This window comes from Mustela putorius, unplaced genomic scaffold, assembly GCF_011764305.1.
Source record: "Mustela putorius furo isolate JIRA1106 unplaced genomic scaffold, ASM1176430v1.1 tig00000281_pilon_pilon_pilon, whole genome shotgun sequence".
NCBI classification, from domain to species: Eukaryota; Metazoa; Chordata; class Mammalia; order Carnivora; family Mustelidae; genus Mustela; species Mustela putorius.
The window spans coordinates 16245672-16262550 of NW_025421343.1; the positions used below are offsets into that span (position 1 = coordinate 16245672).

Below are 16879 nucleotides of genomic sequence, written 5' to 3' on the forward strand. Positions count from 1 at the left end.
CCCAGCTGGCAGTCCCTGCCTCCAGGCACCTGCAGGACAGAGGAGGGCCCTGGGCCTGGCAGCTTTTCTTTTTTTTTTTGCATAAATGATATTGGGAACTCTGCATGGCTTCCTCTCCCATAGGTAACAGCGGAGCTGAATGCCATTGTCTTGTTTTACAAAGCGTCCTCTGGTAGCACCTCAGCCACCCCTCTCAGCTACTTTATGAAGCAAGCACTGCTATGTCCATTACAGACAGGAGGCAGGCTCAGAGAGGTTATGCTACTGCCTACGGTCACACAGCTGAAGTCAGAACTCAGAGTGTCTGACCAAGAGAACCAACTGTCATCCATTCCCCATTGCTGAATTCCCAATGGGTGTCTGCAGGACACAGGTCCCAGGTGTCCACAAGTGAGAGACAGAGGCTGATGGGGAGCCATGCTTATGCACCCGTCTCTTCTACCTCTGTACAACCACCACCAACATCCCTGCTGAGGCTCTAAAGCCCCTGTCTCCCACCCCTCAAGCTCCAGGCCGCATAATTCTGAGTGCCCCAGAGACCCTCCCACTTGGGAGTCCCAGAAGCAGAGCGCCTCTGACCCAGGCCACCCCAGCCTATAGTTCACAGGCCCTAGCTCCAGCTCTACCCCTCCTCCAGCTGCGTCCCTCCCCCACAAAGCCATGCCTACCAGCCCCTTTCCCACCATACTCAGAGCACCCAGGAGCCTGGAATTCTCTGCTTGGGGAGCAGTGGGGGGCGGGGGGGCACGTGTCATCTGCCTGCCACGAGGCTTTGCTTCACTTCTCTGCGCACCACCCTCTCTGAGACGGGGAGGGGGGCGGACAGCACTTGCACCTGTAGGCAGGTGGCCCTCTGCATGCACTGTGGTATAGGGTAGAGAAGGGAGAGGGGAGGCGGGGAACGGCAGGGGTTAGAGGCTGGAAGTGGGCCCAGCTGCATGCAGTAGCCACATTTGCAGGAGGCCGAGAAGCTCAATTCAAACCTGGACCTTCAGGTCACTATTAAGATGGGAGGTAGGAGGATAGGACACTTTACAAAACACTTTGTCAGCTGCGGTTGTAATTTTTACATATTCGAACACATCCGATGGGGCCCTCCAATGTTCATTCTCTGGGCCAACCCCGTTGGGCGGGCAGGCTTATCTCGTGAGTGCCTCAGACTTAGTGCAATGTTAACCCAGTTCTTCACCACCCCAGGCAGCCCCTCCTTCTGTATTTGGGATTTTATAGAACTGTGCCCAGGTGTGTATACCAGAAACCCAAAGTCACCTCACCCTAAATGCAAACCCTCCCCCAAGGCCTCCGACTTCCCAGGGCCCCCACGCTGGCCAACACCCACTCCTCCTGCAGTCCCTATGTGAGAAGCTGCTGACCCCTCAGGAATAAAACACAGGACATCTGTCCCCAGGGAGTGTCCAGTCTAGTGACAGGGGCAGAAAATAGACAAACGGCCTAAGTCTTCGATATCTGATTGTAAACTGTGACAGATGCTGAGGTAGGACAGAGCGGGGAGCAGAGAGGGCCAGCAACAGGGACAGAGGCAGGAGACCAGCCTTGCTCGTGGGGGCCTGTGTACCCTGGTGAAGGGCGGCCAACATGTCTAATTCCTTGCCTGAGACTGGAAAGTTCTCCATGAGTTAAGGGGACAGAAAGCAAGCCAGTGTGGCTGGTCAGCCAGCTCAGGGAATAGTGTGAGAAGATGAGGCAGGAGAGGCAGGAATGGATGCCAGGGGGTCCCCAGTGGGCAGCCAGCATGCAGCCTAAGCAGGGAAGGGACAGGTCAGAGAGCACGGCTTTGTTGGTTTGTAAGATCATCTGTTGCTGTGTAGACAAGAGCCAGCCAAGGGCTCACCGAGAGCAGAGAGACCAGCGGAGGCTTTGTATTCCTGGGGAGGCAGGCTTGGAGCAGGGCAGAAAGGGCAGAGCAGGGGAGCCAGAGGACTTGGGATACACACTGGGCTGAGTGGGCAGGCCAGCTGCCATCGGGGGCTGGGGGCAAGCTCTGGATTCCTGGCTACAGCAACCCGATGGGACAAATGGCACTCGCGGAAATAGCAGGATGGGGGAGATGAGGCTTAGGGGAGAAAATCCCGAGTTTGCTTTTCAAAGTATCAGGTTTGAGATACCTGTGAAACTCAAACAGGCATCTGAAACCAGGCCTGCAGGGGATGGGAGGGCCGGGCTGCCGAGGTGAACGCGTGTGAGCAGCACGAAGGAGCTAAACCGGCGGCCGACGGAGACTACGAGGGACAAGACTGCAGAGGGAAGTGAGGAGGGGCTGCTGAGGAGAAGAGAGAAACATGGAGAGGGTGTCATCACCGAAGACAAGAGGAGGCGATAACTAAAAGGAGGAAGTGGTCAGCTATGTCAAATGCTACTAGGAAGGCTAGGAAGATAAGGTGCAAAGTGGTCATTGAATGTGGCCGCACGGAGGTCATGGACGGGTAGGGTTGGGGGAGCAGGAGGCACAAGGGGCGCCAAAGCCAGTGGCCATGAGGTGGGGACTGAAGAGGAGGTGAGGACCTGGGGTCACCTCCCAGACCCCGACTGCGGGCTGCCCTCTGCAGTCCAGCCTGGACGCAACTGCAGGGATGCTGGCACCAGCAGGTCCCGTGACTGCCTGTTCCGTGTGTTTGTGAGCCCATATGCTCCCTACCATGTGACCTTCTCAAGGGCAAGGCCAGGCCGCTTAGCTGTGGAGCACCAAGGCTGTGCAGCAGAGGCCTGGCTCCTAAGTGCCCACAGCCACTTGATGAATGAATGAGGGACTGCAACTCGTTGTCTCCTCCTTGATCGCTTGGGGACAATGCCACGGGAGAGGGAATGTGCCCCCTCTTTCCTCCCAGGCTGTGGGCCTGGGCATATAGGGCACGCTATGGGGGTGTGGGGCAGTGTGGGGCTTTCCTGCTTACAGCAATCTCCAAAAACAGATGCCCTGACCTGAGCAGCCACCAGCTCCCTTCCATCTCCCAAAGCTCTCATCTCCTTCCCAAGGTCGCCAGGACTAAAACTCTGGAGGCAGGGCTCCCAGGACACAGGCAAGAAGGGCACCAGCTCAGTGGCTGTGGGGCTTGGAGGAGGGCAGGATTCTGATGGCTTGAACTTGATCTACCTCCCCTCCCCATGCTCGGCCCACCATCCCCTCCCCAGGGCCTGGAGGACACCCAGCCTCCTGACCAGGCCACAGCTCTGGGCCACGCGACCTTGCCAGGCAGCCCCTTCCTGCCTCCCTCGAGGGAAGTGACTTCCTGTTTGCCCGCAGAGGAAGCGGCTCAGCACAGGTAGGGAGGTGGCAGCCGACAAGCTGAGCACAGAAGAGGGAATGGGGCCCACCTCCCAAAAGAGGGGCTCTGGGGATTCCAGCACCCAGTCTGCCCTCCTGAGAGGTGCAGGTATGAGAGGAGGGGGGCGGCGGGGAAGGGAGCAGCCCCTGACTTACACCTGCCTATCCCCGAGGGCCCCCGTGCGCTGACACTCACCAGGCCCTTTAGAAGCAACATCTCTAGGGCCCATGAGGCCGGGCGGGAACGGGGTGCTATTATCCCCACTCTGCAGAACGGGTGAGGAGACGGAGGGTCTGAGCGGTTAGTCTGGCTGCATTTGCACCCCGGACTGCCAAACTGAAGTGAGTCTACTTTCTGCTCTACCCTGTTGCCACCTGCATACCACTGATGGGAAGGAGGAGGCCTTCTCTCCAAGCAAGCAGCACTACTGACAGCACAGCCTGAACCATCTCTCCCAATTCGAAGCTTCTAGAAACTCCTGGGCGGATGCGGCTCACTACCAGCATCCCAAGGGTACCAGCTACTGGACAGTGTGAGAGCTGAAGCCAGAAGCACCTCAGTGGGCTCTTGTGTGCCCAAAGGACAAACTTCTGTCCTTTAGGGAGGCCTGAGGGGGAAGGTGGCCACATGTTCCTGCCTCCAAAAAAGGCCCTATTCCCTCCTAGCTCTCCAGCCTCCACAAACCTAAGGCCTCAGGCAGGACAGACAGGAGGACACCTGCCTCCCTAATCATTCCTCTGCAGGGTTAGATAGTTACAGTTGCACTGGCCCACATGACTCTGAGCCCTCTGGGTATCTGAGCCCAGAGTTAGGGCCTGGGAGGGGATAGGGGTTGGGGGGCTTGTGAGAGTTTCCCTGCCGGATACCTATAGTCCTGGAATGGGAGGAAGAAATCTCTCAAAGGCAGGGCCAGAAGGAAAGGGAGCCCAGTCAGGCAGTAACACCACCATCAACCACCTAACACCTCTGCGGGCCCCAGTGCAGCCCCTGGTTTCCTGGAGGGGGGCCAGGAAGTGACGATGACGACAGTGAATGAGAAGCTTCTACCTCTTGGACTTGGTTGTCCAATTCCATGGCAGGCACAGCAACTTTGGGAAAATTGGTCCTACCCCGCAGGTCCAGATGCCCAGGCCACAGCTTCCCTGACCCCAGACTCTGTCTGCCAAGACTCCCCTTCTCCACTCCCTCCCAGCTCCGGGTGTCATAGACTGGCACCCTCCCCGAGGCCTCTCTTCCTGGGTCAGCCCTCCTTAGGGAAGCCATGGGTGGGATTCCAGGCATTCACCTTGGTCTCCAAACCCCCTTGGCCCCCAACAGATGCTCACCAGCATCTGCTGAAGTGGAAGGCATGCAGTTCTTCTAGCAGCAAAAATGCTACAACCTCAGCACCCACAACTGGGAACCAGATAATAGATTATGGTAGAGCCCGTAGCCATATGGTGAGCCCCAGGCACCTTTAACTATCTCCGTTCTAGACAGTATTTAATGCAGGGGAAAGATGCTCACAACATATTATTAAGAAAACCAATTATATATTCAGTATGCTCTCAATTTTTAAAACCTCGTTTGTGTATTTAGGCAGCAAAATACCAAAGCATCGGTTATTAGTGGCTGTGTGTGGCAAAAGGATATGTGATTCAAAGTTCTTTATGCTCTTTTTGATATGCATCTAATTAAAAAAAATAAGTATGCATTATGTTTATCATCCGCAAAATAATAAAAGTATTAGGAAATTAAATATGTTGAATTAAATAATAATTGACTATTTCTGCTCACTTTAAAGACTGGGATGTTCTTTGCCAACCCTGTCCCTCCTCTCCGGTGGAGGCAGGGAGCTAGCAAGCCACCGGGAGAGCCTGCAATGGTGTTCACCATTTTCGACCCCTCTCTGTCACCCGTCCTCAAGGGGAGGCCAGGGTGACCTCCCTGCTGGTGCTGTGGGGACATGTCTGGAATCCCAGTGTGGCCATGAAGATTATTTTAAGGTAAAGACTTCTGAGGGGGCACCTGGGTGGCTCAGTGGGTTAAGCCTCTGCTTTTAGCTCAGGTCATGATCCCAGGGTCCTGGGATGGAGCCCCGCATCGGGCTCTCTGCTCAGCAGGGAGCCTGCTTCCCCTTCTCTCTTTGCCTGCCTCTCTGCCTACTTGTCTCTCTCCCTGTCAAATAAATAAATAAAATCTTAAAAAAAAAAAAAAAGACTTCTGAGATTTGACAGGTGCAAAAAGAAGTCTTCTGAGAGTTTCCCGCATGAATAACACAGCAACTTCTGGAAAATAAGGGAGCCGAAAATTCCTTCTTCAGGGCAGAGCCACTCCCAGAAGACAAAATAAAAACTATCCCAAATCCCTTCTCTAGGAAAGATGAGGGACACTCAAAGGCCACCCATAGCATAGAGACAAATGTTATCACAAACTTTCTCATTTCTCGTATGTTATAAAAAACCCATTTGTCTTTCCTAAAGAAACCTATTGGTTCTTCCCATACAAGCCCTTTTCTCTCTGCCCCCAATTCCCCTATGAAGTTAGGTATATACCCTTTTAACCATTTCACAAGCCAGCTACTACTCTGGTTGGCTCTCAGGTGCATGCCAATGAAACCTCTTTCTACGGTTACTCTTTCATCAGTTTAATTTGCCTGTCTCAGGAACTGAATCTAAGAGGGTAGACAAAGAGTCTTTTTCCCCTCTCCTACCTGGCCAAGATGACCTCCTTCAGGACTCCATGAATCTAAGGCTATGTCTGCCTAAGTAGGTACATGGTACACATAATGAACATTTTCAATAGTTAAGTATTTATTTGAATATGCATTTAAAAAAATATAACTGATACAACAAACCTGTGCTCCCACAGATGTTATTCTTAGGACCACGTGGAAAGGACACAATGGCTTCTTTATTTTCAAACTGTGTGTCGTCAAGGAAAACTATGAAATAAAACTGTATAGGTGGAAAACTCTTCTGTCAAAAATCATGACAAGAAAAATAAATGAGTAGACACCACATACAGTCGACTCAAATCTTCGAGCATTTACTTTAAAGAAAGAACTTGGAGTTACATACAATACGATAATGCTAATTGGCCTTGACCAGCCGTTAACTCTGGAACAGAAATTCAGGCTTACAATGAGCAGGAATGCAAGGCTCCCGTGTTACATAAAACAGAACAGGTACACTCTGAGCTAGGGAAGGAGGAAGACAAAACTTAGAGCAAGGCACTTCCTGGGGTCTCCTGAAAGGCCCCGGACTTCCCTGCGGGTGCCCAGGCTTACCCCACCCATGGCAGCAAAGCCCTGGGCTTCTCATGCCCTCTCTGTGCCAGCAGGAGTTGATCTGTCCTCTCTCCGCAGTCACCTGCAGGGACAAGGGGCGGCCTGGGGTGGCAGCTTCTGGGGGGAACAGCGCTGGGGCCTCCCAGCTCATTCCCAGGAAGAGAGCCCGCACACCTGCACCACCTGAGCAACTCTTGCTCCTGTCTATGCCTCCTCCTCCGAGGCAGCACCGGGAGACACCAAGAAGGCAGAGCCCCCAAACCTCACGCCTGTCCTGGCTCCCATGCTGACACGAGGCCTCCCTGAGGTCATGGAGCCAGCAAAGGCAGAGTTCCAGAGTGTACCCAGCCTCCCTGGCCCGCTCAGCCTGTCTATCCACTTCTCCTCCCTTGCCCGCCTCAGGCTCTGCCCTGCCCAGGCGTTCTTGCCTTATACTCTCTCCCAGGGTGACCTCCCTCACCCCACAGGTTCCTGTCCCACGTGCTCACTGACACCCAGGGTCCTAACTGCCGGCAGGAATCCTCTAGCCGGATGAGCAGGACTTAAATTTAGCAGCACGCCCTGCTGGATGTCCACGTGCCTGTGAACACACCTTCCCATCCCTGTTTCCCGGGCCCGGCCCTCCTGGGTCCTGTCCACCGTGTCACAACTGCCCCCTCTCCCAGGTTAACAACCCCAATGCTAGCCCAGACCCTTCCTGACCCCAGGGCCCCATCCTGCGGGGGCTCCCTCCCCGGCAAGTGACGCTCCTCTCCCCTCCCTCAGAGCCCTCCCCTGCCACTAGGAGAGTAGCAGGGACCTCCTGCCTCCAGGTTCATGCAAGCAGAAGGCCCCAGTTCTCCAGAGGATCCCTCCTGCCCCCTGAAAATACTTCCCGCTGACCCCCACCCCCTGCTTCACCCATGCTGCCATTAGGGAAGGCCCAACACGGACATGGGAGCCCCCTAGCCTCTCCCAGGACCACGCGTCCACACCCTGGAGCACAACCCTGAAGTCTAAGAGTGTCTCGGGGCCTCAGTGTTCCTGGTACTTTGGCGCTCTGGGTCATCTCTGTTCCTTTCCCCACTCTCCAACGCATCTTTCAAATCCTCCTCATCCTCCAAGGCTGTCCCCATAAAGCTGTTTCTCCAAACAGAGTGTTTCTACAAACAGTCTTTGTAGACCAAGCCACTAAGAATCAACTGTTGCAGGAATTCCACAATCCCAGCTAGGGAACGTGGGGCAGATTCAGGAGCGACAAACCACGGGCTGCACACGGCAGTCAGATCCCTCTTTTTAAAAAACAGCATCGGGTTTAAAAAGTAAGAAGAGCAGGAGTTGCATAAACAACACAGTTTATGTAAGTCTACCATATACGCATACAGAAATCAACCCCATCGCTTTCTCTAGAATACGTCCCGATTCCAGGATAAACCCACCAGAAATATACCAGAAGGAAGGCTGTTCACAGGCAGGGTAGGGGGAGATGGGGAGGGGGCGGTGGACGGGGCTAGATTTGAGGGGTGGAGAAGAAATCCTAATTAAGACCTCGGATAATTCAATCACAACAAACCACAAGACGAAAATCCAATGTAAACTCCAGGCCAAGGACATGACGAGTCCACAAAAGGAGAAAGACAAAGAGCTAAAACCATATATGAGGCTCCTAACAGTGTTCACTGTAAATTCATACAAAAACTACAACGTGGTGCCCGCTGTTTTCGTCTGTCACATTGGCAAGAGCAGAAGGTTGAGAACCCACTGAGCTCGGGGAGTGGCGGGGAAGCTCAGAAGCTCTAAGTCACACTGAGGCTCTAGAAGGCCTGCCGGCAGCGGCCACCGACCCCTAAAATCCTCGAGGCGTTGAAGTCAGTCATTCTGGGTTCAGGAATTTCTCCTGCTGAAACGGTCACAGAAGTGAGCGGGTACGCGGGCCCACGAATGCTTAACAGGTCACTGTCCATCACAGCAAGCACACACACACGCAACAAGGCGGAGAACCACCTCGAAGCCCATAGAGGCCTGGCTAGATAAACACCCCACTCAGGGAACCATCACACATTTATTTGGAAAAGTATATCTGTATGTCCTGAATCAGAATAAATATCTTAGGTAAAACAATAATCATAATCATAATAAGCACAGAACTGAGTACCATCACTATTCGTATAGAAAAAGAAAGTTATACACACTTATATGCTCCTTTACTAGCAGAACCTATCTCTTTGGAAATATTCTCTAGAAATCGGCCCTAAAGAGGGGAATTGAGAGCACAGGACCGGCGGTGGGGGGCGGGTTGATTTTTCACCGTGCACCTTAAGAGCTGTTTCAATTAACATTTATAAAAAGATTTTTAACACATACAAGTAGTACCTTTAAAAATACTTTCTTTGAAGAATTTTTAACCCACGTAGATAATTATCTTCAAAAGAACAAAAGAAGTGAAATGTGCTCCTAACCCCTACTGTCTTGTCTAACCACCCCCTGCTGTTAGGTGCTAGGAACCCTTTTCCACTGGATTCCTCTCCTTTGCGGACAAACATCCCTTCAGCCAAAACCTGCCCTGCCCTGTCTGAGCCCTTGACTGTACCACTCAATTGTAATTCCCAATTTTTCACCTACTAGCTGTGCGAAAGTGGGCAACTTTCCTACTCCCTGGGTCTTATTTTTCTCATCTGTGAAATGGGACAGTACCACACCTCACAGACTTACTGTGAGGATTTGTGGGGGGGGGGGTTGTGTTGTTTTGTTTTGTTTTAAGATTTTATTTATTTATTTGACAGAGATCACAAGTAGGAAGAGAGACAGGCAGAGAGAGAGAGAGAGAGAGAGAGAGAGAAGCACAGAGCCTGACGCAGGACTCAATCCCAGGAGTCCAGGATCATGACCTGAGCCGAAGGCAGAGGCTTTAACCCCCTGAGCCACCCAGGCGCCCCAAGGATTTGTGTTTGCACATAAGATGTTCAAAGGACAGCCTGACATATAGCACGTGTTCAATATATGTCAATTATTATATACTCTTCTGTTTTCCTTTTCAGTCTACTGAGATCACCCAATTAAAGAATGAAAAATGAAGGGCGCCTTGGTGGATCAGTTGTTAAGTGTCTGCCTTTGGCTCAGGTCATGATCCTGGGATCCTGGGAGCTGGAATCAAGCCTGGCATCTCAGGAAGGAAAGCAGGAGGCCTGCTTCTCCCTCTCCCACTCCCCCTGCTTGTGTTCTCTCTCTCACTATGTCTATCTCTGTCAAATAAATAAAAAAAATATTTAAAAAAAAAAATGAATGAAAGATGATAAGAATCTTCCTAGAAGGCTAGTTTTTCTGCCCCATATCCAAACCCTGGGTTTGTCAGGGAGCCTATGAATCTTCCTGCCACAGCAGTGAGGAGAATCATCTACTCTCCCGGGATGCCTCTGGTCCTCAGGCTGAGGCCCCATCCAAGGAGAGCCTCTGAAATGCCTGCTCACCTCCCAGAGTCACACCGGTCTCTTTCCTGTTCCTCCGGCATGTCCAGCATGCCCAGCATGCTCAAGCCTTATTTGTGCCTCAGGGCCTTTGCATTTGCCATTCCCACTGCCTGGCATGTCCTTCCCTCAGAGCGTTGCATGCCTATATCTTATCTACATTCAGGTCTCCTCAGCACAACCTGTCCTGACCACTCTATTAAACATAACAGCCTTCTAACCTCTCACACTACTTTCTGTCCCTCCATAGCATTTATCATTATGACCTTAAAGTCACTGGCATGGTTGTTTATTGTCCATTTCTCCCCACCAGAAAATAAGCTCCATGAGGGGAAAGACTGTATTGTTCACTGATCACATCCTTAACACCTACAATAGGGCCTGGAACATCCTGGCCCTCGGTAAGCATTTGTTGAATGAACAACCGAGCAAGTGAACCCAGGAGCCTGTCTTCTGGGGAAGCTTAGGTTCCACCTTGATGGAAGGCCCCCAACAGGTGTACCCCAAGGACTCCAGAGAGGAGCTGCTCACTGTCCACCCACTGACCCCCCTCGGGGGCAGCTCAGTAGTCTCCCCTCATGGAAACAGGAGACATCCTATGCTCAGCCCCCAGAGTTTGGGGGCCTGAAAATCATACTACCCTCCCCCCTCATTCAGAAAGCTCGTTCCTTGTCGAAGGGCCAGTTTCTCCTGTCTCGCCACCCTGCCCTTCACCAGCCAGTTTCTTTGGTTTTTACAGCATTTCTCACGCTCTGAAATAACGCGATTCACCTGCTTACTCGCTGATTTTCTCTCTGATACAATTCATACGTAAACAAGCAGTTGTATTTCCCATGCCTACCTGCCGGATTAGTCCTTAGCACTCAGTACTAACACCTGAGTTGAATGAATGAATGAATGAATGAATGGCTCTTCTTCATAGGCCCCACGAAGAGAAAATACAGTGTCTGAAAGAAAAGAATGAATCACTCAGCAGCTCTGCTCTCTAACCTTGACCTTGGTGTATTTCTTATGCAGAGGGGCTCACAGATATCCAATTAGTTGCTAATTACATTCAATCAGCACTGGGCTGGGGAAAGGACTGGGCTAATGAGGTTCAAGGGCAGGTGGAGCCCCAAGCTGCCCAGGGCCCTCACTTTGATGCTGGCCTCCTGACCTCGCATGCAGGCCACTGACACAGGGGGTCTGGGTGACGGCACTGACCAGAGCAGCAAAATCCATCTTGCAGCATGGGAAAAAACAGCAAAGAAGGCACATCCCTGGCTCCCCCGGCCTACGGAAGGGATAAGCTAGATTCTATTCTAGGACCAGAATGGGACCCTAGAGGGGATGTGAGTTTGTGAGCTGAGCAGACACTGTTCACTTCTCAGGAATCTCTGGTGTCTTCTGCCCAGACACACCCAGGGGGGCCAAGCAGAGGGGCCAACATCCAAGTGGGCAGGGAGGATGCCAGGGGCCCCTGCGGGACATAGAGACAGACAGGGGCGGCGAACCCCTCGCTGTCACTCAGTTCTAATACTGGAGCCCAGAACCAGCCTGGCCAGCTGGAGAAACCTGCGGAGCCACGGCAGCCCAGGCCCTGGCTGACTCTCCCAGTGCGGCACCAGTCGCCGCCGTGTGCCGTCCCTCTCACCAGATTAGGTTGCAAACCGAGGGCCCGAGCTCGCTCTCCACCCTCCTGCGGCCTCTTCCCGCTCTCCCTGTCGGCAGGCGCCCTCGACCTCAACGCAAGGCCCCGCAGCCCCGCGCAGGTGCTCCCCGGCTCGGCACGCCCCGCGCCCGCACACAGTCACTGTCGAGGGCGGCGGGGGCGCCCCGGCCCGGCCTTCCCGCGTGCCCTTACCCACTTCCCGCCGGGCTCCTGCTCCGGCCTCCCGCCGGCCCGGATGCCCCATGGCCCGGCGCCCGGGCGCTGGCCGGGAGCGCAGGGCTGCGGGCGGCGGCTGCGCGGGGGCCGGGCGCGTCCTGCTGGGGCGCCGGCGGGAGGGACTGGGTTTCCGGGAGGGAGGAAGGGCTGGCTGCGGCGCGGCCGGGGAGGGGCGGGCTGGGGGCGAAGCCGTCCGACTGGTCTGACGGCGGCGGCGCGGGCTGGGCCGTCCGCCTGCGTTCTCCGGGGCCGAGCCGTCCACCGCCCGCCGGGCCCTCTGCCTCGTCTCTCGGCCCAGAAGCCGGAAACTGAGGCCAGACCTAGATGTGTGTGCACGCCTGGAGCGGGGCGCTGCTGCGGGTCCCTGCAAACCCGTTGCTTGTATTTCGTGGGCGCGAAAACAACTGCATTCTTGGAGTCCAGGATTTCAGCTGTCTGTGACTGTCGACTTGCGGGGCTAGCTAGATGCTTGGCTGCTTTGGGATTGATGGCATGATAGCAAATAGTTGCGTTTTGAAATGAGCATAGTTGAGCAATCATATCCGCAGACATTGGTTGACATGGGCAAGAAGCTTTTATTTTTCAGGAACCCACCTGATGGCACTATCTGGTCTCTATTTCTGTAGCTATGTAAGGCTCCGTGTGTGAAAATCCAAGTTAAGTGATTCGTATTTCCAACATAGCCAGTGATCTGTAGCTCTCCTAGAGACTGCAACCTGGAGAAACCCATCTCTTTATCTGATGCTGCCTAAAATGAAGCTGACTAGGCTCTTTACAAGGAAGAGGGAGGACAGCTAATGGTTATTCTGTTAACCAGGTGCCAGCCAATAGTTCCCTATGTGTCTTAACGCATGTAATCCTCACAACTACCCAATGAGGTAGGAAGCTTTTCATGTAATGAAGAAACAGAGACACAGAGAGGTAAGTAGCCTGACCAAGGTCACACAGGCAGAAGGACCTAGAGTTCATGATCTACATTACCATGCAGGGCTAATGCTTTGTCGTTTTTAGAAGGGGCTGTGATGCTACATCTGCAATCCTATAATTTATTAATTTATCGATTCACTCTACAAACATTCCTTGTGAACCAGCAGCACATACATTAGGCATTGACGAGGTGCTTTGGGATAAAGGACGAAGACTGACCGTACAGAATGTTGAACAACGCCTGAATTTCATTGGGTCCACTCATGGACATGGTATCTTCTCCATCTCAGTGGAATTAAGCTACAAATCAACAACAGTGTTTTATCTGGAAAATGACACATCAAGTAAGATACCTCTACTAGACAACCCATGGGTCAAAAAAGACATCGCAAGGAAACAGGAAGCACTTCAAACCAAAATGGCATAAAGACAGAGAAGCAGATCAGTGTAGAATCAGACTGCTCAAACACAGATCCACACCCATCTGAGCAATGGGCACCTTTTCACAAAAGTGTCAAGGTGCTCCAGTGGAGAAAGAAAAGTCTTTCCACAGATTGTTCTGGAACACCTAGAAATCCACATGGTAAAGTGTGAACCTTGGGACTTGTATCTAGAGTAAAGAAAGAAAGCTTTCAATTCAATAATTAAAAGACAAATAGCCCAACTAAAAGATAGGCAAAGGATCTGAATAAACATTTCTCCAAAAAAAGATACACAAATGGCTAACAAGCACAAAAAAAGATGTTCAACATCATTAGCCATCAGAGAAATGCAAATCAAAACCACCGTGAGATACGCCTTCACACACTGGGCTGACTACAACAAAAAAGACAGTTAATCCTTCTGTTGAGAAAGTGGAACCCTCATGTACTGTTGGGGGGATTATAAAATTATAAGATCTTGCAGCTTTTGGGAAACAGTTTGACAGCCCCTCAAAGTTTAAACATGGAAGTACCATATGACCTAGCAATTCCACTTTCTGGTATATACCCAAGAGAAAGGAAAATATATCCCCACACAAAAATTTTCCGGGAAATATTTATAGCAGCGTTATTCATAGTAGCGGAGAGTAGGGCAACCCAAATGTCAATCAACTGATGAATGAATGAAGAAAATTTAGCTTATGCATACAGTGGAATATTATTTGTCCTATCTGATCCATGATACAATATGGTTTTAATTTCTTTTTTTTTTCTTTTACAGATTTCATGTATTTGATTTCTTTTCTTTTTTCTTTTACAGATTTCACATATTTAAGAGAGAGAGAGAACACAAGTTGGGCAAGGAGAGGGAGAAGCAGGCTCCCCACGGAGCAGGCAGCCCAATGCAGTCCTCTATCCTAGGACCCCAGGATCATGACCTGAGCTGAAGGCAGCCGCTTAACAGCTGAGCCACCCAGGTGCCCTGGATTTAATTTCAAAAGCATTTTGCTGAGTGAAAGAACAGTCACAGTCCCAAAAGACCACATATCGCATGATTCCATTTGTATAAAATGTTCAAACTAGGCAAATCTACAGGGACAGAAAGTAGATTCGCCATTGCCAGGACAAGGGAAAAGGGGAAATGAGCAGTGACTGCTAAAAATACGGAGCATGTGTTTATCCATGTGATAAAAGGATGAAATTGATTTTGGTAATTGTTGCACAACAGGACACAGATGCTTGTATTCGAGTCCTCCAGACAACTAGGACCGACAGGATCTAGAGAGAGATTTCTACAAAACAGGAGATTTATTATAGGAATTAGCCCCCAATCTTCTGTCTACAGGCTGGAAAACCAAGATCACTAGTGGTGTAAGCCCCAGTATGAGCCCCAAAGCCCAGGGGAGCTAATGTGCCAGAGCAAGAGAAGAAGAGGAAGAAATTCATCCTTCCTCTGCCATATGTGCTTTTCAATGGATTGGATCATGTCCACCAGCATGAGTGAGGGCCACCTTCTCAGTCTACTAACTTAATGCATCTTCCAGAAATGCCCTCCTAGACACACCCCAAAATAACGTTTTACCAGCTACCTGGGTGTCTCTCAGCTCCGCCAACCCATAAAATTCATCATGACAGTACCACAAACCATTGAATCGTACACTTTAACTGGTTGAACCGTGTGGCCTGTAAAAGATGATATGCAACAAAGCAATTACAAAAGAAAAAAATCTGTGTCTCACCTCACATCACACATAAAAATTAATTCAAAATGGATCATAGACCTAACTATAAAAACTGAAGCTATAAAATATCCAGAAGAAAATAAGGAGACAATTTTGCAACTCTGTAAGAGACCAAGATTCTGTACAACAATAATTGGATTTAAATTTTTGTTTAATTCTGTTCATCAAAATACCCTGTTAGAGAAATGAACAAGCAAGTTCCAGATGGGGAGAAAATATCGACAACACATATATCTGACAGAAGAATTATATCCAGGTTACAGTCTGTATATCAGTAGTAAAAATCAGACCCCTCAATTAAAATAAAGGCCAACAGACTTGAACAGCCACTTTATACTGAAAGATAAATTACCAGTAAGCGCACAAAATGATGCTCGATATCATTCATGCAAAATAAAACCACAACGAGATACCACATCACCCCTCCAAGAATGGCTAAAAATTGAATACTCCTAATCCCAAATATCAGCGAGAAATTAAAACAACCAGTTAAAAAATGCGCAACCTGGGTGCCTGGGTGGCTCAGTGGATTGAGCCGCTGCCTTCGGCTCAGGTCATGATCTCGGTGTCCTGGGATCGGGCCCGAGTCGGGCTCTCTGCTCAGCGGGGAGCCTGCTTCCCCTTCTCTCTCTGCTTGACTCTCTGTCTACTTGTGATCTCCCTCTCTGTCAAATGGGTAAATAAAATCTTTAAAAAAAAATGCGCAACCTTTTTGGAAAGCAATTTGTCAATTTCTGATAAAATGAAACACACACCTGCCAGGAAACTCAGACACACCGCTCCTAGCAACTTATCCAAGAGAATGAAAAATAAGTGTCCGTGAGAAGACTTATACAAAGGAATATTCACACTGGCTTCATTTATCAAATACGAAAACTGGAAATGACCTCAAAGCCCAGAAATAAACAGTTGTGATTTATTAATCAGTTGGAATAGTTAGTGCTCAGCAAACGAAAAGATACATTCTACTGATTGCCTACAGCACAAGGATGACTCTCGAAGCATTGTGTTGAATGAGAAATTGTCATTTCAAAGCAGCAAGCAGTTTTGTTTGGGGGAAAAATGAACACTTGGAAAGGCATTTGGGGCAGGCAGGTCTCTCCTTCTGGGTGCAGAAAGGGGCCATTTGATTATGCATTTGCCAAGCAGAAACCATCCTTCAAAATAGGAGACCTTCGAGAATGGTTCTGTGGGCAAAGTGAGCTGGAGAGGAAGGACCCTGTACACTGCCTCCTTATGTTTTCTTCCCAAGTCAGGATCAGACTTCCCTGTGCCTGCAAAATGTTGCTGCTGCTGCTGCTGCTGCTTCTGGGGAACGGACCACAGGTCAAGTTTTTCTTTGGGACCTGAAAAGCCTCACTGAGTGGTTTTGGGGGAGACAAGTGCCACCTAGTGGTACCAGCGCTGGAGAAATCCATGTTCTCTCCCTTGCTCTGAACCCGCTTGGACGCTTTTTGAGAACTGGACGCTCTGGGATTATCTGGAGAGGTTGCCCTTGGCACAGACGCTGTTGCATAAGGAGAGGAGGGAAGTAAGTGGTCGAAGGTTTGGGGCTGAGGTTCTGATAGACACCAGTGCGGACCCCTTCCTGGGTCAGCCCAGCAGTCCTGTCGGGGGCAGCCAGGGACTTGGGGGGGGGAAGCGGGAGCGGGACTGGACTCCCGGATCATGCGATTTGCCTTGTTTCCTCAGCCTGGAGACATCTGGAGACACTTGGGTTATCACATTATAAAGCCGGGTTTTATAGAGAGCTTTGATAGAGTACTTTCACATACGTTATTTAACCATCAAAACAACTCTGCCAAGTATTGCGATCTTGGTTTTTCAAATGAATGCAACGAGCTTCAGGAAGCTACAGTAGCCTGCTCCGAATTCTCCAGCTGTGATAGGGTGGAGCTGGACCTTCCTGAGCCTTCGGACTTCAGG

The 16879-nt window shown here is 50.8% G+C and overlaps 1 protein-coding gene across 2 annotated transcripts in view; it reads right to left on the minus strand.

Annotated features, from left to right (window-relative positions):
• Positions 1 to 11971, minus strand: part of PSD4 (pleckstrin and Sec7 domain containing 4) — a 35689-nt gene extending 23718 nt beyond the window's left edge. For both annotated transcript variants that reach the window (XM_045079129.1, XM_045079130.1), the window contains exons 1-2: positions 11839 to 11971; positions 10837 to 10942 (exon numbers count right to left, since the gene is read on the minus strand). The gene's annotated coding sequence lies outside the window, so the exon portion shown is untranslated. The remainder of the gene's footprint in view (positions 1 to 10836; positions 10943 to 11838) is intronic.
• Between the last annotated feature and the right edge of the window lie 4908 nt (positions 11972 to 16879).